The sequence below is a fragment of the Balaenoptera physalus genome (genome assembly GCF_965194825.1).
Source record: "Balaenoptera physalus genome assembly, chromosome: 14".
In the NCBI taxonomy this organism is placed as follows: domain Eukaryota; kingdom Metazoa; phylum Chordata; class Mammalia; order Artiodactyla; family Balaenopteridae; genus Balaenoptera; species Balaenoptera physalus.
Genome location: NC_138893.1, coordinates 66,890,776 through 66,914,639, shown reverse-complemented (window position 1 = coordinate 66,914,639; position 23,864 = coordinate 66,890,776). Strand labels below are relative to the sequence as shown.

The following is a 23,864-nucleotide window of genomic DNA, read 5'->3' as shown; positions in this document are numbered from 1 at the left end:
CAAAATGCAAACTTTTTTGCCTGGCTTATTTCACTTTTTGCCTAATGTTTACAAGGATAATACATGCTATAGTATGCAATAGCACTTAATCTCTTTTTATGGCTATGTAATATTCCACTTTATTTATATAACACAATTTATTTATCCATTAGTCTGATAATGGACGTTTGGGTTGTTTCCACCTTTTGGTTATGGTGAATAATGCTGCTATGAACATTTGTGTATAAGAATTTGTTTGAGTGCCTGTTTTTCTTTATAGTATATATGTAGGAGTTGAATTGCTGAGCCATATGCCATCTATGTTTAATTTGTGAGGAACTACTATGGTATGCATGTTTGTGTCCCCCACAAAATTCATATGTTGAAACCTACCCACCAGGTATTAGAAAGTAGATCGATTGGGAGGTGGCTAGGTTATAAGGACTGAGCCCTGAAAAATAGAATTAGTGCTCTTATAAAGGAGGACTGAGAGAGCTCTCTTAGCTCTTCTGCCATGTGAGATTTGGCTCTCACCAGACACCGAATCTGCCAATGGTTTGATCTCGGACTTCTCAGCCTCATGAACTGTAAGAAATAAATGTTTGTTGTTTATAAGCCACCCAGTCTATGGTAGTTTTGTTATAGCAGCCCAAATGGACTAAGACAGGAACCTTGAACATATTTTCCATAGTGGTTCAATAATTTTACCATTAGCAATGTATAAAGGTACCAGTTTCTGCACAACCTCACAAACACTTGTTATTTTCCAATTTAAAATATTTTAATTAATTAATGTTTCCATCCTAATGTTTATGAAGTTGTATCTCAATGTAGTTTTTATTTGCCTTTCTTTAATGGATAATGGTGTTGGAAGATTGACTGACCTGAGAGGATGTCTCATTTCTATGCTATTTTAATGGAGATAGGAGTACGGAATTTAAGTGCAATTAAGAGGGACACAGTAAACACTTTAGGTTTTCCACCGCAAGTCCAGAAGAGATGCACATTATGTATATATAAGCCTTGAACTAAGGGAAAAACTAAATTGAAACAGGTCTATCCTAACAATGTATAAATCTAAGCCTCCAGTATTTAATAATTTAATTAATTAATTTAATTGCCTCCAAGAATAAAAGTCAACACCATTCAGAAAAAGATTAACTAGAACTTCTACAATGTATCCTCCATAATGTTCAACGTAAAATACGCTGAGCATGCAAGAAAACAGAAGATGTAGCCCATATGTGAATAAGCAGGAAATAGAAACAGAACCTGATTATCCTAGTCGTTACAGTTAGCAGGCAGGTTCTGATCTGCCCTTAGTAGGGATAACCAGACATTTGAATTTGAAAATAGTTCCCAGGGAATTTTGGTTCACTGATATATTTAGTGATAGTTGCAACATCTAAAACTGCTAGCTTCTCACTTCATTATTCTAGGTTTCCATTTGGAACTCTACATGATCTCTGATATACTCTCTAAGCAGTTTCTGAACTTCACCTTCAGGGCTCTGTTTACGATTTCTTTTTTGTCTGAGTGTCCACTTCAGTTCTCTTTTCTGAACCTACATTGAATGGTATGATCCCAGACTCTACTCGCCTGTTTACAGAGGTCAAAGTCTTCAAGAGGGCCTCTGTTTTGTCCACGGTATAAAAAGGAGCTCTTTCTTCCAAATCTTTCTAACTTCCCAGTGAACCTCAGACAACATTTAATAAAAGGTCAACAAATGATGCACCACAGAGATTTAGGACAAATTCATTGTTAAAAGAGAGGCCCCAAGAGAAATATGGCCAGAAGTTAAATCCTGTGACCAGAAAAATTTCTAGTGACTTTTGTGATCTCTTGAAATTTTGGTGGGGAAAGGGCAGAAGAAGATACCTGCTGACTTGATAAGCTGCTTAATTTCCTGCCATCATTCACTTATTCAGCATTTAATACACATGAAACATTGGTAGCTACTATAGTGATAAAAAGTCAATAAGAAATAAACACTATTCTCCAGAAGCTTATGGTAAAGAACACAAGCACAAAAGATTCTATTTTTTAACTGCAATAATTTATCTAGTAGAGAGTGTTTGAGGCCATTTTAGTTCTCTCTTTTAGTTGTAAGGAACAGATAGTCACTCAGGCTTTTTCACTTATGTGACTATTTCAGACACCAAAAGATAGCAGTCACAGTGCAGCCAAACCCCATGGGAACTATAACTAACAAAAACTGATAAACCACCAGGAACTGAAGCAGAGAGAAATGGGGAGAGCAGGAGATGAGACTGGGGCAGAGACAGATCACGTGGTGTGGTCTAGGCCACAGTGAGGATTATCTATTATTCTGTATATGTTATACTTTATGTTTTATTTGGGGGATTTCTTGATCCCCAAACAAATTAGGTTATTTCCCTTTTGTGTCTAGTGTAAAATACAAAATCTAGTGTATAAGGCCTAGCGTAAGGTGGGCCCTACCTTTCCCCCACATCTCTGTGGATCGACTTTATATGCTTGTCTCTATGAATGGCAGCAAAGGAGAAAAGGGATTTCCTCTGTTGTTCAACATGCACCTCTTGCTCTATTAATCTCAAGGAAGATCACAGAGATCCAGAGGAGCAGATGTTCATTAATCAACACTTTCTTCTTGAGTCCTCTTATATAAAAGAAAAAGACAGTATAGTCACTCTCCTTGAAATATGATTGTTGTCACTAGGATTGGCAGTAAACTTCCCAGCAACTACACTGGGTCCAGCACAGAGTCATAGAAATGTTGTACATTTGGTTAACTTGTGATAGACCAATTAAAGGTAAAATATTAGAAAGTTAGTTCACCCAAAGCCAACCAACAAACTGGTGTCATCTTGTCCCACAAACAGCCCCAATTAAGTTGATCCTTTTATTTCCCTCCACTCCCTCAACCAAATAATTACCTTAAATTAGTCTATTTTGTATTCTTTTATTAAAGGTCAAAATTTCTTTCTCAAGAGTACTTTTTTCTTCCTCTTTTTCCAAGGTTAGCATTATCCAATTTTTTTTTCTTATTTCTTTTTCCTCATTCTAAGGAAAATTAATATTTGTGTAGAGTTGCTACATTTTCTTCTGAATATATTTTCTTTTGAGTAAAGAGGTAAACTCTAAAATCAGGGATCCAGGTTTCCAGGGAGTCAGAGATTCTACAATAATATCAAGTAAATAAATTGCGACTTATACTATTTTCAGAAACAATAGGACACTTGTTTGGAGAGCAGTCAATTACCACAAAATGTACAATAAATTACATCTATCAATTATGCTATCCAACCCGTTAATAGATAGTCTATAATTAATAGATATTTTACTATTCTATCACTTTAACAGAGATTCCAGTATAAATAATCCCCAGTCTAGGTGCTGGCAATATGAAGAAGAACACACTGTTGCAGCAGATTTACTTTACATTCTGCACATGTGTTATTTATATAATATTAACAAGAAAACAATTATACTATATAAAATGCATCTGTAATTATTCCTTTAAGTGTAAATTCATTTACAACCCTGTTAATGAGCCAATTAGAGGCCAGTTATGTGTGAGATTGACTTTAACTAAAAAAGCCTCATGGATGGGAGAAATCCGTTGTAGAATGTGGTAATTAAAAGAGGATTAAATTAGAAGCTGGGTTCTCATATAAGTTTCAAGAAATGATTAATAATTGGACAAATGGATGGAAAGTGAGATGTCCTCCTACATGGGACAAAGATGAGAACCAATCATACTTTTTCCAGTGTCAAGGCCAATTTTCACCTTTGGTTAACTTATGCTATGAACTGAATTGTCCACCCAAAATTCATATGTTGAAGCCTTAACCTTCAATGTGATGCCATTTGGAGATGGGGCCTTTGGGAGGTAATTAGGTTTTGATGACATCATGAGAGTCTGGCCCATGATGGGATTAGTGGCTTTGTAAGAGAAACTAGGGAGTTTGGTTTTTTTTCCTCCATGTGAGGACCCAGTGAGAAGTGGCCTTCTGCAAACCAGGAAGAGAGCCTTTACCAAAACCTAACCTTGGCACTCTGATCTTAGACTTCAACCTCCAGAACAGTAAGGAAAAAAAAAAGTCTGTCATTTAAGCCACTCAGTCTATGGTATTTTGTTATGGCACCCTGGGCTAATACAATTTAGGTACGTAATCATGACTTTTCCCACAGAGCAGGACCAGCATGTTTTACAACCTACCCATACATTGTACAACATTAGGCAATTTATTCATTTGATTTTTTACTTTGAGTGAAAGATTCAGAACCCTGGAAAAATCATCTTGTCTAATGAATAACCCATACCATATCTAATGTGTTGCTCTTTTACCCCTCACATGCATACACATACACACACACATATTTCTTCATTTAGAATGTCTTCTGGAATATAACATTCTGGGCTCAGAATCATTCATGTCTTTCAGTTGCTTAAAAGATAAAATCAATCCCCATTTTATGTTCAAAACACTCCATAATTTCAACTCAAAATATTTTTCTAAATCCATCATCAATTACTCTCTTACAGAACTGCAACAAGAACATGAAAATTATCTTACATGTAACTATATATAATAGAGAAGATTAGTGATTTTGAGATGTCCTTGTAGTTTCCTGATGTTCCAACCTCACTCTCATTTGGGCTGAAGACATGTGACTAACTCTGGACAACGAGGTATGAGCAAAAATGGCATGTATAACTCTTAGAACAAAACAGTTAAGAACTGGTGTGAATTGAGTTTCAGTTCTGAATATCTGGAGCTTGGAAGTTGCTACTCCATCCTAACAAACAAGTAAAAAGCTTAATAGACTGAAAAATCAACAACTGTTTTTGGATCTATAAGAGAGGGAAGACCACAGGGCAAACCTCTGTCCCAAGGTTGGAAAGATAGGTGAATACAGGATGTCATGGCTGTAAAAAGTTAATAAATAGAAACCTCAATTAAATAGAGTTAGGAGAGCTCTTACGCCCTGTGAAGACAGCAGAGGCAAACAGGAAGAAGAAAGACTCCTCTTCCTTCCTGGCAAGGACTCAGCCAATGAAAGCCATGGACTCTTTGTTTAGTATACCCCTTCCAACTTCCTTTTTCTCTCTATAAAAGAGTTCTCCTTCCCTTGCTGTGTAGGGGACTTGCATGTGGCTCGCCATGGTTTCAGAGCCTGAATTCCAATTGTCTGCTGATCCGGGATAAACCCATATTTTCTGGAGAAATATCTGGCAGTCTCTTTGTTTCAGGTCAACATGACTTATAAGAGCAGAGACTCACCATGTGAACTAGTGCTGGAGTAGAAAAACTGGAAATGTAATTAATGAATTGCTGGTGTTTCAGTGCAGACAACTGTGACAGTTAAAAACTCCAGGGGATCCAGTCATGGACAGACTCACAATATTGTGGATTTACCTCTGGGAGCAGGACCAGATTCCCCCCGTAAATATCAGAAAAAAAAAAATCCCCTTGGATTTCCAGCAGGTGAGGGGAAAAGGAACCATTTTGAAATAGGTCAATGTACTCTGCTCTTATCAACAAGGTCTGCCCTCAAGGCAAAGTAATTAACCAAAGCCTAAGATTTAATATTATAAGAGCCCAATTTACCTGGGGAAGGGAAATACACAACTTCAGCCTGCTCTAGCCATCCTGTCCCACCTTTGTGGGGAGAAGAAAACTGAGAAACACTTGTGAAGTTCAAATCCAGAGGCACAGGCTAACTAAAACTGGTGTGCTTCCTCCAGTCTCTTTCCCAACGTTGTGAACATGGAGAACACATGTTCAAGAGGGTATAACTACAAGACGGAGGAGGGCTACCTAACCTGCATGTAGACTTCATCTGAGTGACAAACAAAAGTTTATTATGTTAAGCAATTGATAATGCTGGGTTTGTGTGTTATAGCAGTTAACAGTATTTGCCTTGTCTGTTAAAACTTTAATATTCAAGATTCATCTTCAGTCTGGAGTACCCACCTCTCTGCCTCTAGAAGGCTTACTTATTTTCAAATACCAAAATCAAACTCACAAATCTTGGAACGCTTCCTAGCCTTGTCATATCAGAGGGCAGGGCTGATCTATTTTCCTTCTCATAATCTGCTGCATTTCCTGTCTGCAACATTTACTTGACATTTACTGTCAATAGCCTATATTATAGCTAGATAATTATTTATCTCTTTGAATGTGTATGTTGCCTTTCTACCCAGTACATTATAAGCAGATGTTTTTCTCAGATAAATTTTAATAAGACTTTTTTTCTAAAGTTATCTTTATTGTATTTCAGTCTCTCAGTTAAATTGAAATTGATGCAAGAAAGTGCTAAATGGTTATAAATAGCAATAGCCATGGCTTCTCCTCAGTGTGATTCAGTGGAAATTTAAATGTTAATCTAAGGGTAGTCTGTAGGGAAAAATGAATATTCACAGTTGTTTTCAGGATTAGTGAAACAACACATTTCATTAATCATGGATATCTGAGTGTGCAGGTGGGCATACTCACCATTGTAGATATGAAAACATTTTCCCTGTAAACAGTCTGCCCAGGGTTGTAGCAACCATGAAATAACTCCCATAATTAGAATCTTAGAGAGCAAGTTTGTCTCTTGAATTCAGGGTATTATAATAATTGATGAATAGTTTTAAAATGACTAACATTAAAGTGAGTTATTTGCCCTAGATTCAAACTTGGGAATACTAAATCACTTTGAGCATATCAGTTTCTGTTTATGAGGTCAGTGTGATTTGCTCTGTCACCTGGCTTTTTATGATTATTGAGCTGATTATTTTTTAAGTTCTTCTCTTTTGAATATATCAGAAGTCTTATAGCTATCCCAACAGGGAGCCTCCCTATCTGGTCTTGCATATAAGTAGCCAGTTGAAAAGGAATCTAAGGAAAAAAAAAAAAAAAAAAAAAAAGGTCATGAAGAACCTAGTGGCAAGACAGGAATAAAGACACAGACCTACCAGAGAATGGACCTGAGGATATGGGGAGGGGGAAGGGTAAGATGTGACAAAGTGAGAGAGTCGCATGGACATATATACACTACCAAACATAAAATAGATAGCTAGTGGGAAGCAACTGCATAGCACAGGGAGATCAGCTCTGTGCTTTGTGACCACCTAGAGGGGTGGGATAGGGAGGGTGGGAGGGAGGGAGATGCAAGAGGGAAGAGGTATGGGAACATATGTATATGTATAACTGATTCACTTTGTTATAAAGCAGAAACTAACACACCATTGTAAAGCAATTATACTCCAATAAAGATGTTAAAAAAATAAATAAATAAAAACCAAAAAAAAAAAGGAAGAGGGTTGCTTCTTTACAAAATATAAGATCACCTCTGGAGTTTAAGCCTCTGAGAATCAAGCAAAGTCTTACTCCTACCCATTACTTTTTTTTTTTTTGCCATAATGAAGCAGACAGAACACCCATGGAATTCCATGACAGCCCTCCCAAGGTGACTTGGTCTGATGCTCATCAACAAGAAGCCTCACTCAGAGAATAATTGAAAATATAAATCCTTTTCCAAACTGAACTGTAGAACTAAGTTAATTGAAGGGTCACTTTTTCTTTTTTTTAACATCTTTATTGGAGTATAATTGCTTTACAGTGTTGTGTTAGTTGTTGCTGTGTAACAAAATGAATCAGCTATATGTATACATATATCCCCATATCTCCTCCCTCTTGTGTCTCCCTCCCACCCTCCCTATCCCACCCCTTTAGGTGGACACAAAGCACCAAGCTGATCTCCCTATGCTATGCGGCTGCTTCCCACTAGCTATTTTACATTTGGTAGTGTATATATGTCCATGCCACTCTCTCACTTTGTCCCAGCTTACCCTTCCCCCTCCCCGTGTCCTGAAGTCCATTCTCTACGTCTGTATCTTTATTCCTGTCCTGCCCCTAGGCTCTTCAGAACCTTTTTTTTTTTTTTTAGATTCCATATATATACGTTAGCATATGGTATTTGTTTTTCTCTTTCTGACTTACTTCACTCTGTATGACAGTCTCTAGGTCCATCCACGTTACTACAAATAACTCCATTTCGTTTCTTTTTATGGCTGAGTAATATTCCATTGTATATATGTGCCACATCTTCTTTATCTATTTATCTGTCAATGGACACTTAGGTTGCTTCCATGTCCTGGCTATTGTAAATAGAGCTGCAATGAACATTGTGGTAAATGACTCTTTTTGAATTATGGTTTTCTCAGGGTATATGCCCAGTAGTGGGATTGCTGGGTCGTATGGTAGTTCTATTCTTTATTTTTTAAGGACCCTCCATACTGTTTTCCATAGTAGCGGTATCAATTTACATTCCCACCAACAGTGCAAGAGGGTTCCCTTTTCTCCATACCCTCTCCAGCATTTACTATTTGTAGATTTTTTTGATGAGAAGGGTCACCTTCTTTCATTCCCTTGCTCTGAAAGGTCAAATACATTTGAAATGTACTAGGGGGCTAAACTGTGCAAAGAGACCCTGGGCTAATGGTTTCACAGTGTGGCTTTTCATCATCATTGCTAATGGGAATTTTGTAAATTGGCTTTTCAGAAAACAAGGACTGCCTGGAGTAAGTTACCAAGAACCCCATGGCAATTGCAGTTCTTTCTGGTACATACTTAGGGGACGCGTGTTATCAGAAGTCAACCCAACAATAATAAATAATACATAAATAAATAAATTTCCCTTTTAAAATTCCCAGGCATATTAGTAATTATCATTAATTCATCCAAACAAAATCACCAGGTTATTTTAATAAGGTTATTCACCATTGTGAATAATTTTGATATTTGTGAATCAATTTTTAAATTGCCTTATTTTTTTTTAAAAATTTATTTATTTATGGCTGTGTTGGGTCTTCGTTTCTGTGCGAGGGCTTTCTCTAGTTGCAGCAAGTGGGGGCCACTCTTCATCACGGTGCGCGGGCCTCTCATTATCGCGGGCTCTCTTGTTGCGGAGCACAGGCTCCAGATGCGCAGGCTCAGTAATTGTGGCTCACGGGCCCAGCCGCTCCGCAGCATGTGGGATCTTCCCAGACCAGGGCTCGAACCCGTGTCCCCTGCATTGGCAGGCAGATTCTCAACCACTGCGCCACCAGGGAAGCCCCTGAATCAATTTTAAGGGAGTTTAAATTAAAATGTTGGATCATAGTCATGAACCCAGATAACAGCTTTGTTCTAAATGTACTTCCATTTAAACAAATCAGTTTTAAATAAGATTGAAGACTATTTTTAAATGGGCTAGTGATTATTCTCAGATTTTAAGCAGCTACAATTCTTTATTAGGTTTAAGGTGACCTCAGATTTTTTTATTTCTATGGCTTCCATGGAATGATTTATGTTTCAGTATGTACCTAAATCCAAAATCCTGTGTTACCTCACCCTCTCAGGGCATTATGGTTTTTCCCCTGAGAGAGAAAAGTCTTTTGAACTGAGTAGTTGCCTTTAACTTTAAGATGGCAGCAAAACTGTCTCCAAAGTGTTGAATCAGATCTCTTTGCTTTTTGGCTTTTGGTTGGACAAACTAAAAATGTGCTTGTTAAATCGGGGTGGTTCTTATTGCTACAGCTATCAAATGATCCAAAGTCCCAATATAAAAACATACCATATAACCACCTCCCATCTTATAATGTTTGTTTTCCCAACAAGCATTTCTCCTTCTTCCAGGGCAACATCTACATTTTTCTGTGGCAAATTGATCACAAAGTTTATCATCCACACTGGTGCACTTTTGTAAGTTTAATGGGGCACTTATAATTATACCAAGAAAGCATCTGTAAACTGGAATTGTTGTGGTAACCAGGACATAAGTCACCTTAACCTCTGGAGAAGAACCTCTCTTCCATTGTCCTTTATTTCCTATTCTCTAATCCCCAGTAATGCCTTGATTCTGTTTCTTTCTTATCCTGGTTCTTCTGCTTTTCCTTTTATTAAAGTAACTTGAGTTATACCTCCTTCCTATTACCTTCATGAAAGTGAATCCGTAGGCTGTTCAAGATTTTTTTTTTTCTCTTTTTTAGAAATTCACGTTCTTATTTATTTATTGATTGATTGATTGATTGCTGTGTTGGGTCTTCATTTCTGTGCGAGGGCTTTCTCTAGTTGTGGCAAGCGGGGACCACTCTTCATCGCGTTGCGCGGGCCTCTCACTATCGCGGCCTCTCTTGTTGCGGAGCACAGGCTCCAGACGCACAGGCTCAGTAATTGTGGCTCACGGGCCCAGTTGCTCCGTGGCATGTGGGATCTTCCCAGACCAGGGCTCGAACCCGTGTCCCCTGCATTGGCAGGCAGATTCTCAACCACTGCGCCACCAGGGAAGCCCCTGTTCAAGATTTTTTTAAAAATTTCTGACCATTCACTTATTTATCCAGTTAAATATTAAAAGTTTGTCATTTAATTTTGCCAGTGACTGGGGATCCAATTCTGAACAAGTTCAATCCCTGCCTTAAGGCACTCATGAAGTAGGTAAAACACACGCGCGTGCACACACACACACACACACACACACACCATAATTCCATGAGATAAGTCAGAAAAGAGGTAAAAATAATATACCATGGAAACTGAGAGGAAAGCAAATAATCTCAATTGCAAAGGCAAAGGACAGATTTCTAGAGAAGATGACCTCTATTATAATTAAAGATAAGTAAAAACTGGCCAAAAAAAAGGGCATTCTAAACAATGAAAACAAATATTGTGTATTCAAGTTTTAAAGTTACTAAGTCTGGAGATAGCAAAGCTGTTTTCCCGATTTGCTCCAGTGATCATGTCAGTTTCAGTTTAAAAAATCTTTCTAATATTCTACTGAATCTCTTCCTGATATCAAATGGTGCTATGATATAGTAGAATCATAACCCTGTAGTTAAGGTTCAGGAAAAGAATCGACCAGAATGCATATCAAAACCTTTACGCAAAAGACTGGCTAAAATGACTTGGATAATCTCCTAAGTTGAAGGCTATACTCTTCCAAATAAAGGCAAAGTACTAAAAACAAACCAACCAGAAAAACCCTCTAATTTTGGTCTTCATGGTGATGACTATGACTAAGTCAGTTTATCTGCAGTGGTTAAGTGTGATGGCTCCAGAGACAGGCTGTCTGGTTTTGAAACCTAATTCTACTAACCTCTGACTAGCTCTGTGACTACGATCAAGTTAATTAAAGCTACATGCCTCAGTTTTCTTATCTGTAAAATGTGGCATGAAAATTGCTTCTTATCACAGTAGCGAGGATTAATAAGTTAAAACCTTAAGGTCTTTAGGAACTGTACTTGTTACATATTAAGTACTAAATAATTAACAATTATTATGAGGAGTGATATCAAATTATTTAATAACTGTTGTGTTGTACTGGCTGAACTTCAGCCTTTATCATTAATTTATTAATGATGATGATTATGATGATGACAGTGCTATTTACTCAATGACTTCTATTATCAGATACTGTTGGAACATATCTGACATTGAATTTTCCCATCATCGGAAGCAAAGAAAAGGACTTGGGTGCAAGTATTTTATTTGGGAGTTGATCAAGCAAGCACAAGTGATGGATAAGAGAAAGTGATACAAAGAAGGGAAAAGGGCCAATAGCATGTGTTAATGAGTGGTTACCATTCTAATCTTAGTCCTGCTCAGGACACTCTGTGAAGCTTAGTTAGAACACCTGCAAGTGTTCCCAGAACCCATCCAGGATTTAGAGGCTGGGGCATTTATCCACTGACTCCTACTCCACTGTGATTGAAAGTAGCTTTTGGGACAATTATACTTTCCTGTAGTTCTGCAATGCAAGAGATCAACATTTTGAATTGAACTCAACTGGAATTAACAACTGCTTATCCAACTTATCCAGAATGTCCAAGAAACTGAAATATTTTATCACGAGGTGGAGGAGTTACATAAAGAGCATCTTGCGACTCAAGAAATTCCAAGGAAGAACTTCGACTAATCAGTTTGCACATGAAGCAGCTCCACAAAAGTAAAATATAGAGCAAGTACCCCCAAAATGTTAGCTATTACTAGTATTAGGGAAGAAAACAGATATAGAAATAGTCATTCTTTAGCAGCAGCATACCTTTGTCCTAAACTGTATATAGCCAACATAGTCCTTTGTCTCAAACAAATATTTGTCTAAAACTCTTTTAAAGAACTGGCCACTTTTGGCCTCATTTATCCCTCTCCCCATGTTTTGGTCTTATCTTCTCTAATAGACTGTGAGCTCCTGGAATGGAAAAATGAGGTTTCTTTCACTATGATACCACAGAGCTTATCAAGTGCCTAGCATGCTATATTTAAGTCAGGACAAAAGAAGGAAGGGGAAGAGAATAGAAAGCAAAAGAGAAATAGTATTTTAAAATAATGTCTTACATTTATTGAATGCTTTTTATATGTCAAGTACTTTATTTTCTAATTTCATCATATTAATCATTCTGTGTGAGTTTTATTAGCTCCATTTTATAGGTAAGACCATTGAGGTTTGAATAGGATAAGTAAGGTGCTCAAGTTTTCACAGGTAAAAATAGTAGAACCTGGACTTGAAATTGTGTCTATTTCCTCTGAAAAATCCAAATGGTCATCCAAAATTTGATGCTGCCTCTGAAGAAGGGAAGGGGGAGGGAGAGGGAAAGAGAGATGGAAGGAAAGACAGAGCAGAGGGAGGGAGAGATTAAGGGATCAATTCTGAACTTGCGGAGGAGTCAAGGCAAAGTTTGCTCTTACTCAAAAAGCTGTCACAGACTTAATTGATGATTTTTGCATATGAACTAAAAAGGTTTCAGAAGAAATCATGCAGAGATGAAAAGAGTAGTTTCCTGAGACATCATTTTGGAGTTATTTAGTTTAGAGGGTTTTGTGACTTGTTTCTGATTTCTATTTTTGATACAATTAAAATTAGAATTACATGTTCATTTAATTAGGCTAGGACTGTGGCACTGGAGAGAAAACAAAAACAAAAACAAAACTAATCAACCACGGGATTAAAATAGAAATATTTTTAGGTTTTTGTCTCTGATAGCTTAGTTCCAGTATTGTTTTGTTATATTTCTCAATTTAGAACAAAGATTTAGATTTAGATTTAGAACAAACAGTTCCAAGTGCTCAAGTCATTTCCAGAGCTAAAACTGCCTGTTTCACATTTTTCCTGTCATACTATGATTTATTGTTTTAATTTTCAACACAAATTTTAGAGTTTTCAAGAAAGGATCTTCAACATGACCCGTGTTTGGGATTTGTTTTGCTCCAAACCTCATTGTACCTTGAGGATATTTACTTTATCAAAGATATAAAGCAAAGCCATTGTTTTTCAGAGTGGATAACAGTTTCAAATGTCATCCTAGGTTTAATACATCCATGATAACTGTGCCCACTATCTGAGATAATTTGGAGGGTTTGAGACCTTTACTTTCTAGAAATAGTTTCTACTTAAGAGTAAAATACTTGTAAAGTCTGGATATATTTGCAAATAATTCTTTTGGATAACAGATTCCCTTCACAATTAAGACCAGACATTAAGAAAAGTTTTCCACTTATTCCCATAATCATTACTACAGTAAAACCACTATATGAACTCTTATAGTGAGAGAAAGGAAAAACCAAGTAAAAAGAAAAGGCAGAGGAATAGAGAAGTATATAGGAAAGATGTAAAAATGGCTTTTTGAAGATAGTTTCACTCATTTAGAAGAAGACAATGAAAAGTCTCCCTAAGTGTTCACAAATACAGTTCTTTCCTTTGATGTTACCCTAAATCTTTGCTTTGGAAAATGTGACAGACAGAATCTGGATGACAGATTTCTCAGTAATTATGCTAACTATTTATATTTATTCATTTCATAAATTTTTATTGGGTGCCTACTAGAGGAAAGAAAGTGAGGTAAAATACACTCACAGTCTATTAGCCATTATATAATCTGTATAAAAGAAGAGTTTAGAAAGTCATGAAACTGGACTTCCTTGGTGGCGCAGTGGTTAAGAATCCACCTGCCAATGCAGGGGACACAGGTTCGAGCCCTGGTCCATGAAGATCCCTCAAGCTGCGGAGCAACTAAGCCTGTGTGCCACAACTACTGAAGCTCACATGCCTAGAGCCCGTGCTCTGCAACAAGAGAAGCCACCGCGATAAGAAGCCCGCGCAATACAATGAAGAGTAGCCCCTGCTCACCGCAACTAGAGAAAGCCCGTGTGTGGCAACAAAGACCCAACGCAGCTATAAATAAATTAATTAATTAATTTTTTAAAAAGTCATGAAACTTTCTTAAAAGCATATACCGAGTGAACGATAGAGCACGTTCAGATACCTTCTTGTTATATATTTACTTGTCTAACCCCACTTTCATAATTTGTTCATATAAAAGATGTTCAATGGATGTTTGCCTATCAATTCAAAAGGATCTGCCTGTCTATAACAACAGTGACTGAGGAAGTCAACTACTGGCGATAAAGGTGCCATAAGTGAATCTGTTCTAATAGTCTTTATGTACTTTCCAGCCTTAGTAGTGTTCATAAAATCATATGGGAACTATGAAACCCTTAAACAATAGTTAACAGTTATTAACATTAAAAGTTTCTTAAAAACCTTACTGAGGTGGGTCAAGGGCTTGGACAGTGAAGGAAGCAAAAAGGACTAAAAGCTTAAAATATAATACAAGAACTATGGACAAAATTTTCTCTGCTGTTAGTTTTATGGGGACTCAAGTGAATACGGCATAGTAAGTAAAAAAGGGAGTGTTTGGTGGTAATGGAGAAAAGGGTTATCTTTTGCTCTTTAACACTTGTTAAGAAATTGCTGTGCCCTAAAGCACAAACTATACAAGAAATGACTTCCTAAGGGATTCTTTTAAAGGGATATATTGTTGAGACTTCACAGAAAGAAAAATATTCTAAATATCTTAGACTTTGCATCAGGAAAAAAATTCAAAGCTAATATATAACATTAATATGGATTAAATTCATGTGCCATGTTTCTCTGTGATCTTAATTTCTTAATCATTTTCTTGTCAGGAACATTATAAGATTTTTAGTACTTTTTTTAGAAAAAGCTTTTTGATTATCTACTTAATCACAAAGACAAATATCAAGAAAGCTACAACCACACAAAGTACTAAATATGATGTATTTGCATTATATGAGTTGCATCTAAGAATGGTATCTCTTTAAAGAAATTTTCAGGTAATTTATAATGTGATAAATTTTTCATTTGCAAGGAAAGAAGACATTAATATCAGAAAAATATATTTCAGAAACAAACTCATAATATTAAGGTTTGTACTCCATGCATTTATCTAACTGAAGAAAACTTTTCAGAGAGAATAGACTGTGGTTTGGAAAGAAATACAATTTTAATGGAAATAAATGGTATGAACTATACTGATAACTGCTGGGTTAATAACTGAAATGAATGGTCGAGTTTCAGGGGTTTATAGAAGTTAAAAAAAATGGGCTCTGGAGACAGGCTGCCTTGATTTGGATATTGGTTTTGCCACCGTAAGTTGTATGACTGTGGGTGAGTCATTGAATTTCTCTTTGTTTCATTGTGCCATCTGTAAAATGGGGGCAATAACGACATCAATTTCATATGATACTCAGGCACTTAGAATAGTGTTTAGCATAAAATCAATTCTATACAAGGGGTTGTTGTCATTTTCTAAGAAGGGTATTTGTGATGGGCAGCTAAGACAGATGCTGGAAGATCACTGGGAAACTGGAGAGTGGAGGTAATAATAAGAGCTGAAATTTTTAAAAAATATATTTGCCTCCATGATAGGCAGATGATAAAAATCATTGGCAAGTTCAGTTCATTTGTGAAAAGGACACATACACAGATAATATGCATACATCAGTACATTTTTAAGATAGTACGAGAAAATGGAAGTATATATAAAATATATAAACTTATTTTAAAAATAAGTTAGGGACTTCCCTGGTGGCGCATTGGTTAAGAGTCTGCCTGCCAACATAGGGGACACGAATTTGAGCCCTGGTCTGTGAAGATCCCACATGCTGTGGAGCAACTAAGCCTGTGCGCCACAACTACTGAGCCTGCGCTCTACAGCCTGCGAGCCACAACTACTGAAGCCTGTGTGCCACAACTACTGAAGCCCGCGCACCTAGAGCCCATGCTCCGCAACAAGACAAGCCACCGCAATGAGAAGCCCAGGCACCGCAACAAAGAGTAGCCCCCGCTCATGGCAACTAGAGAAAACCTGCGTGAAGCAACAAAGACCCAACAGAGCCAAAAAAAAAAAAAAAGAAAAAAGTCAAATAAATTTTCCTGAATAAAGGACAATTAGAAACTAAAGCATCTAAAAGAGCAAAAATATGTAAGTTTTACAATGTACAGATGCGCATAAAAGTTTAATTCTCTATTGACTTTGATATAGTGTTTGTGTTTAAGGTACTAGGGACAGTTGCTGCTACTTCATTATCTTCTCCACTATCCATTGTTGTTATCTTTCTAAAAATGAAAGCCTTCGTAGATAAGTTATTTTCAGAATCCCACTCAAAACTATTCAAAAAGGACATTTTCTCTTCCTTCTTAAATAAAAGCTTTGATATAAAAGAATGATATCAGCTTCATGGCAGCATAAGATGTCCTTGGTTTTGATCCTCCTTCACCACTGAAATTTGGCATTCATCCACGAACTAAAGTGCCTCTGTGGGAGTTGTGGAATCCAGCAACATACACCAAGGGACCCCAGAGAGGTTCCACCCACGTATGCATCAGGTAATAAGAAGACAGACTTCATTCAGTACAAGCTGTGGAACCAGCATGGGCCTGAGCACTGGCTCCAGCCCTGCTCAGCCATGGAATGGGAGCACCTGAAAAACACTGACTTATGTGGACACGCACAGAGGAGAGAGCCTTTGTAGAAGTCCAGGCTTCCAGAGAAGAAGTTTCAGGACTCTTTTGGAGCAAAAAACCATCTCTTCTGCAGGGGAAAGGGAGAGCAGTGAGTGAGCATCTGGCTTCCCAAGCAGTGAAAGAAGCTGTTATAGAAACCCATTTCTCACTCACAGCAGCCAGAGTATTAATCAAGAACTCCAAGACTGGGGAGTAGAGGGGAAGTTAAGGAAAGAGGTAGATAGGAATATCTGAGGGCATTAAAGGGACACAGTTTCTGCTGACTGTATCCTGGACTCCAGCAGACAGCCCACCCATGAGCTGCAGGGAAAATCTCACTCCAAGATCCCCCAAGTGGCCTTTGAATACCCACAATGACCTGAATTCCAAACTCACACCTCCCTCAACTCTGCAGCTGGCTCCTAGTACATGTTCCTGAGGGCGGTGGCAAGAGTGAGCTTGGATAGAGAGGGAGCATGTGCAGAAAACAGGCCAGTGTCTGTGGGCAAGGGAGAAGCCACAATCTTGAGCTGTAGTACCACCACCTTTGGGAAAACAAAAGAGAGGTTAGCAGCTGCCAGCCTGGTGCATTTTAAGATTGAGAGAAGACATACAAGAATTCTGCCACAAGAGGGAGCAAGACGTGTGGAGTAGGTATATCCATACAAGATCGGAGAAAGTCTCAGAATATTGCAACAAGACCAGTGAAAACTATCCCTCACTGATAAGAACAGATACTACACTTGATCTTAGCCAAAAGGCTGAGAAGTGATATACAATGGAATATTACTCAGCCATAAAAAGGAACGAAATTGAGTTATTTGTAGTGAGGTGGATGGACCTAGAGTCTGTCATACAGAGTGAAGTAAGTCAGAAAGAAAAACAAATATCATATGCTAACGCATATATATGGAATCTAAAAAAAAGGGACTGATGAACCTAGCGGCAGGGCAGGAATTAAGACGCAGATGTAGAGAATGGACTTGAGGACACACGGTGGGAAGGGGAAGCTGGGGCAAAGTGAGAGAAGCATTGACAAATATACACTACCAAATGTAAAATAGATACCTAGTGGGAAGCAGCAGCATAGCACAGGGAGATCAGCTCAGTGCTTTGTGATGACCTAGAGGGGTGGGCTAGGGAGGGTGGGAGGGAGGCTCAAGAGGGAGGGGATATGGGGATATATGTATGCATACGGCTGATTCACTTTGTTGTACAACAGAAACTAACATAGCATTGTGAAGCAATTACACTCCAATAAAGATGTATAAAAAAAAAAGTAAAAAAAAGTATCCCTCATGTGAAGACAGCTAATAAAGATTGGAGAGGTGACTGCTACTTCAAGTTCAAAAACAACAATGCAAACTCCAAAAAAAAAGTGAGGAATCAAGAAAACATGGTATCAACAAAAGATCACAATAATCATCCTGTAACCAAACCTAAAGTACACAGAGACCTGCAGTTTACCTGATAGAGAATTCAAAATAGCTATTTTGAGGAAACTCTATGAGCTACGAAAAAACACTGTAAGACAATTCAAGGAAATCAGGAAAACAAAACACAAACAAAATGAGAAATTCAACAAAGAGATAGGAATCTTAAAAAAAACAACAGAAATTCTAAAATTGAAAATTCAGTGAATGAAATGAAAAATGCAATAGAGAACATCAACATTAGAATAGACCAAGGAGAAGAAACAATCAGTGAATTAAAGGATACAAACTTTGAAATAACTCAGTAAGAGGAAAACAAAGAAAAAAGAATGAAGAAGACCAAAGAAAGTCTACATGATCTATGGAATACTATTGAAAGAGCCCAAATCAGGATCATTGGAGTTCCATAAGGAGAAGAGAGAGAAGGAGGCAGAAAGATTATTTAAAGAAATAATGACTGAGAATTTCCCAAACTTGGGGGAAGACTGGACTTCTAGTTCATGAAGCTAACAAATTACCCCATTATTTCATTACAAAAAGATCTTCTGAAAGACACACTATAATGAAATTGTCAAAAATCAAAGACAAAGAAACCTAAAAGCAGCAAGAAGAAAAAAGACTGTAACCTACAAAAGAATCTTCATTAAGCTATCAGCAAGTTTCTCAGCAGACACTTACAGGCCAGTAGAGAGTGGGATTATATATTCAAAGTTCTGAAAGAAAAAAATTGCCAACCAAGAATACTCTGCATGGCAAAATTATCCTTCAGGTATGAAGGAAAAATAAACACTTTCCCTGAAACACAAAAGCTGAGGGAGTTTGTCTCCACTAGGTCTGCCTTATAAAAAATAATGAAAGGATTTCTTCAAGTGAAATGAAAAGAAGCTAATTAGTTAAGTGAAAATATACAAAAATATAGAACACACTGGGAAAGTTAAATGTATAGTCAAATTCAGAAAACTCATTCTGTAGTATGATGGCAAGTTACCACTGAACTATAGTATAAAGGTTAAAGGAAAACAGCATTAAAAATAACGATAGCTACTTTAATTTGATAATATATAGTATAAAAAACGTACAATATAAAAAGAGATAAATTGTGACATTAAAAAAGTAAATGGGAAGGAGTAAAAGGGTAGATTTTTTTGTATTTAATCAAAGTTAAGTTGCTATCACCATAAAATAGACTTTTTAAATCTGTAAGATGTAAGCCTCACATGGTGACCACAGAGCAAAAACCTATATTAGATTCACAAAAGATAAAGAGAAGGAAATCAGAGCATACCCCCACAAAAAATCATCAGTTCACAAAGAAAGGCATAAAGAGAGGGAAAAACAGCAATGGGATTACAAAAGAACCAGAAAACAATTAATACAATGGCATTAATAAGTCCTTACATAGCAATAATCACTCTAAACACAAATTTATTGAATTATCCAATCAAAAAGCACAAAGTTTTTACCCTTTGACCAACATCACCCAATTCTCCTACCCCCCAGCCCCTGGTAACCACCATTTTACTCTCTGCATCTACAAAGCTTTTACTTTGTTAGAAGAGGAATAGTCTCCAAATCTAAAACACGACATAGTGATTATAGTTAACAATATTGTGTTATATATTGTAAAGTGGCTAATAGAGTAGACCTTAAATGTTCTCACACAAAAAAGAAATGATAATTATGTGACATGATTCAGGTGTTAACTAATGCTATGGTGGTAATCATATTGCAATATATAAATGTATCAAATCAACACCCTCGACATCTTAAACTTACACATTATGTCAATTATATCTCAGTAAATTTAAAAAATAGGAAAAAAACAAAAATGGGAAAAAATTTGATACAAAATTGTTACCAAAAAAACAAAAATGTGTACAGAGGAATATGAAAAAGGCGGTGGGGCGGGGAGAGAAAAGTAAGTGAGAAGGGAATAGAAGTGACTTTAGGCAAAATAATTGAACCTGCATATGATATGATAGAAACATTTTGCTCAGTTACTGAGAAGATTGCAAGTAAATCTAGAATAGTAGACACTAAAAATAGCTTGGAAAGTTAACAGACTACTGGATAAAATAAATATTGATGTTACCAATCAAAGAGCAACAGATAGAATGATTCCATAAGCACATGAAATTTTCTCAAAATTGAAGTTTTGCAAGGTGATTAACGTGAAATCAAAACTGTCTGTCTAAGCAAGAGCGGTGGCCTTTGTCATTTCTGAAAATTTAAAAAAAGTTTGAATAACCACTTGATTTGAGATTTTATTTCAATTTTAGCATGACCTATGTTAGAAATGTTTGAAGTAGCATCACATAGAGTGTAGTGAGAACAGCATCACATAGAGTGTAGTGAAAACTATAAAAGTGGAAGAAGGCATTGGAAATGTGGATACTCATAACTGCAAATGTGATGCTGTGGTACTTTCTGGTGTTTATGGACATGTACGACTGGTACCCACAGTCCTTGTAAAGTATTGACTTCTGCTTTTTCCACTCCCCACCCGTGGTTCACTTGCATCTGTACTTCATGGCTAATGTAATGGCTGAAGGAGTTGTAACTAGTTATTAACTGAACAATTACAACAATTAATAACAATTGTTAACTTGAATATCTCCAAGGTGAAGAGAGGTCAACTAACTAAAATCCATGGAAAACTGAAAAGTTTTAAAAATGTCACTTACATATACTATAACAGATCTATGAAGTACATACATATATGCATTCATAAACATATATATAGTCAATATATAGCTATGTCTATAACAAAATATTTGGTTTGACTCACTAGCAGGGCTTCCCTATGATGTTTTGGTAAACCAGTGAGCATATTTTAATTGTTAAAAAGTGCTGTCATAAACTAAATGGATCAGATGAAGATATGTGCTAAAAACCTTTCAGATGCTCTATGGGGAATATAGGGCAGGTATATTCTGAATCTGCCTGATAAATTTGTTCAAATAGTTGATATTATATATTAAGCATATTTTGATATATAATATCAAAAGCATAAGCATATTGATATTATAATCTATATATTTGGTATCATTTATCAAGCATATTTTAATAAATAATTACTTGAAGTATACCTCCCTTATTCCTAAAAGGGTTTGAAGTTGGTGCAAAAAAATAGCAAAGAATTAAAAGAAACACATTAATAAAATGGGGGAAAGAAAAGAACACAAAATATAGATTATACTCTGAATTCCTGGAATTACTTACTAAGACCAATCTGTAATAGTTCCTCTTCTTCCTCCTCCTCATCCTTCTTCATCTTCATTAGTTTAAAATCTAAAGAAAAAAGATATCAGCACTTATTCATTGAGAAAGTATTTTGTGGATATATCAATCCTCAACCATTTGAAATCTTTACTGTTTAGCATTGAATGATGGAATAGAACTCCATCATAGTATATCTTACTTTTACTTGAACAGGGGCACAAGTTATATAATAGCTAATACTTATTCAATACTTACTAAATGCCAGATTCTGTTCTAAGAACCTTACCTGTTGAAACTCATAATTCTCTCAAACCAGCCACGTAATAAATACTATTATTATCTTCACTTTATAGAACCTGGGGTCCTGAAGTTTTAGGTTATAACTTTATATGGAACATATCTGAACCTTACAGAGCCAGTGATCTTAACCACTATGTTACACTGACTGTGAGTATACCACAGATTGATATATTTCTCTCAAACATGATAACCATGTAAAAAACTAAAAATATAATACAATACTTCTTGTCATTAAGTCATGTAATAATTACTTATTGAGTAACTATTATTGTCCTAGGAAAATATTAAGTTATGTGATAAAATGTCCTCTGATACTTATTTTAAAAGATGATGCTCTATATTATTACTCTTATTATATTTGGATTTCTTGAAAATATTTTTGAATGGAAATAATTTTATTTATATTTCAACCAATGCAAATAAAAATCTATATTCAATATTTATTGTTTTCATATATATTATCCCAGGATTATAGTCTACTCCAAATGAAATTCAGCCAAATCTAAATAATTTTAACAATAGACCTCAGGCAATTTCCTCATTTATCTACACAAACTATAACTGAATAATGAGATGGCAAGTTTTTTTGTAATTTTAAGTCCACTTTGTTATTCACTTAGCTTTTGTTCCCATACTGATTCAGTATGCCATTGTGATTACAGCATGTGTGTTGGCAACAAATTCATAACTGTGTTACGACTCTGTTTTCATATCTCTGAAACATCCATGAAAGTATGTGTTCATGGGGTAGTTTGGAGGAATTAATGAGATAATGTCGGTAAAGCACTGTTGCCAGCGTATACTGGCTTTTAATAAGCCAGAATATAGTGGTTTTTAAAAAGCCATTTTAATGATGAGTTTATAAACCATATTTGATATCTCAAATATCTCTCTTTTGACTACATTTGTAGCCTTGAAATTCTCCAGCACTGGCCTCTTTCATTATTTGTCATATTATACAGACACTGAGCACTTACTGAAGTCAAGATGTGTGCAAAGTGTTAGATATACAAAAATCTTGGCCAGCCCTGTTCCCTTACTGCATTAGATTTAATAATTAAAGCATTATTTGGGTTAGACCAAAATATCACAAACTTCCTTGGGTAAGGTGTTATAGAGAAGGAGAACAGGATGTACCTCTTTCTCAGTACATTTTGATGAGCCAAGTGACACACCCCTGAATAACAAGGTAAATTTACTGAACATTCTCTTCCAGTTCTAGCGCTATAAATATGTAAATTATAGATTATTCTTAAGTAATTTTTTTTCCTTCAAAATGTTTCTCTACCTTGTCTGGCTTGGCCAGTTTTACAGGTTTCTCAGTTCCTTCTCATTAGGCTATTTTTGTTTGTTTCTCGAATCAACATACAACAAAACTTAACAAAAGACAGGTGCAAACTATTTGAAAACTCATGAGATACTATTTTGACAGATTCAGTAGACGGAAATCCCAGTAACTATTGGTTTGGGGAAATTCTGGCATCTGTATTTGGCACAGAACTGAGCAGCAAAACTTATGCTGCACTTGAATTCTGATAAACACACACACATGCAAACATATACACAAAAATGGTTTTGAAAAGAAGCTGTCTAGGTTGGAGAAAAGGTTTCTATAAATGAAGGAAATAGGCTTTCTTTAGGCATGATACATTTGACTGCTTTTTAAAATTTCCCATCAAGCGGGATGTAAATGTAAATTTGAACTGTAGAATTGAGAGAAATGACTGAATATTTCAGCATTCCTAAACATAAGTATATTCACAAATATCGCTGTGAAATTGGAAACTTGAGAGAAAAGTGTCTTTGTATTACGTTCCTTGATAACTACACTCCTTTTCCATTTTTCCATTAAAATCTGACGGTGCACACACTCGATTGTGACACATTCAACTTGCTTTTCATCAAAGATTATTCATTTTCATAGCAACTACTGGGACTAGGAACTAGCACCATACTCTCTATATTACTTTCCTATTCATGGAGGAAGGATGGACATAGAAGAAAGTAGATGACCAAGGGCAGGAAAAGCAATCAAAATATAAATTCTCATTTCAGAAATAAATGAGTTAGTGTCAAACATATGGATAGTATAGAAATCAGTTCAAAGTAAATGCTAAA

General features: G+C 36.2%; 1 long non-coding RNA gene across 1 annotated transcript in view; it reads right to left on the bottom strand.

Moving 5' to 3' along the window:
* Positions 1–23,864, bottom strand: part of LOC309642406 — a 319,326-nt gene that overhangs the window by 57,290 nt on the left and 238,172 nt on the right. The window contains exon 3 of the long non-coding RNA XR_014253167.1: positions 21,447–21,515. This is a non-coding gene — a long non-coding RNA (uncharacterized lncRNA). The remainder of the gene's footprint in view (positions 1–21,446; positions 21,516–23,864) is intronic.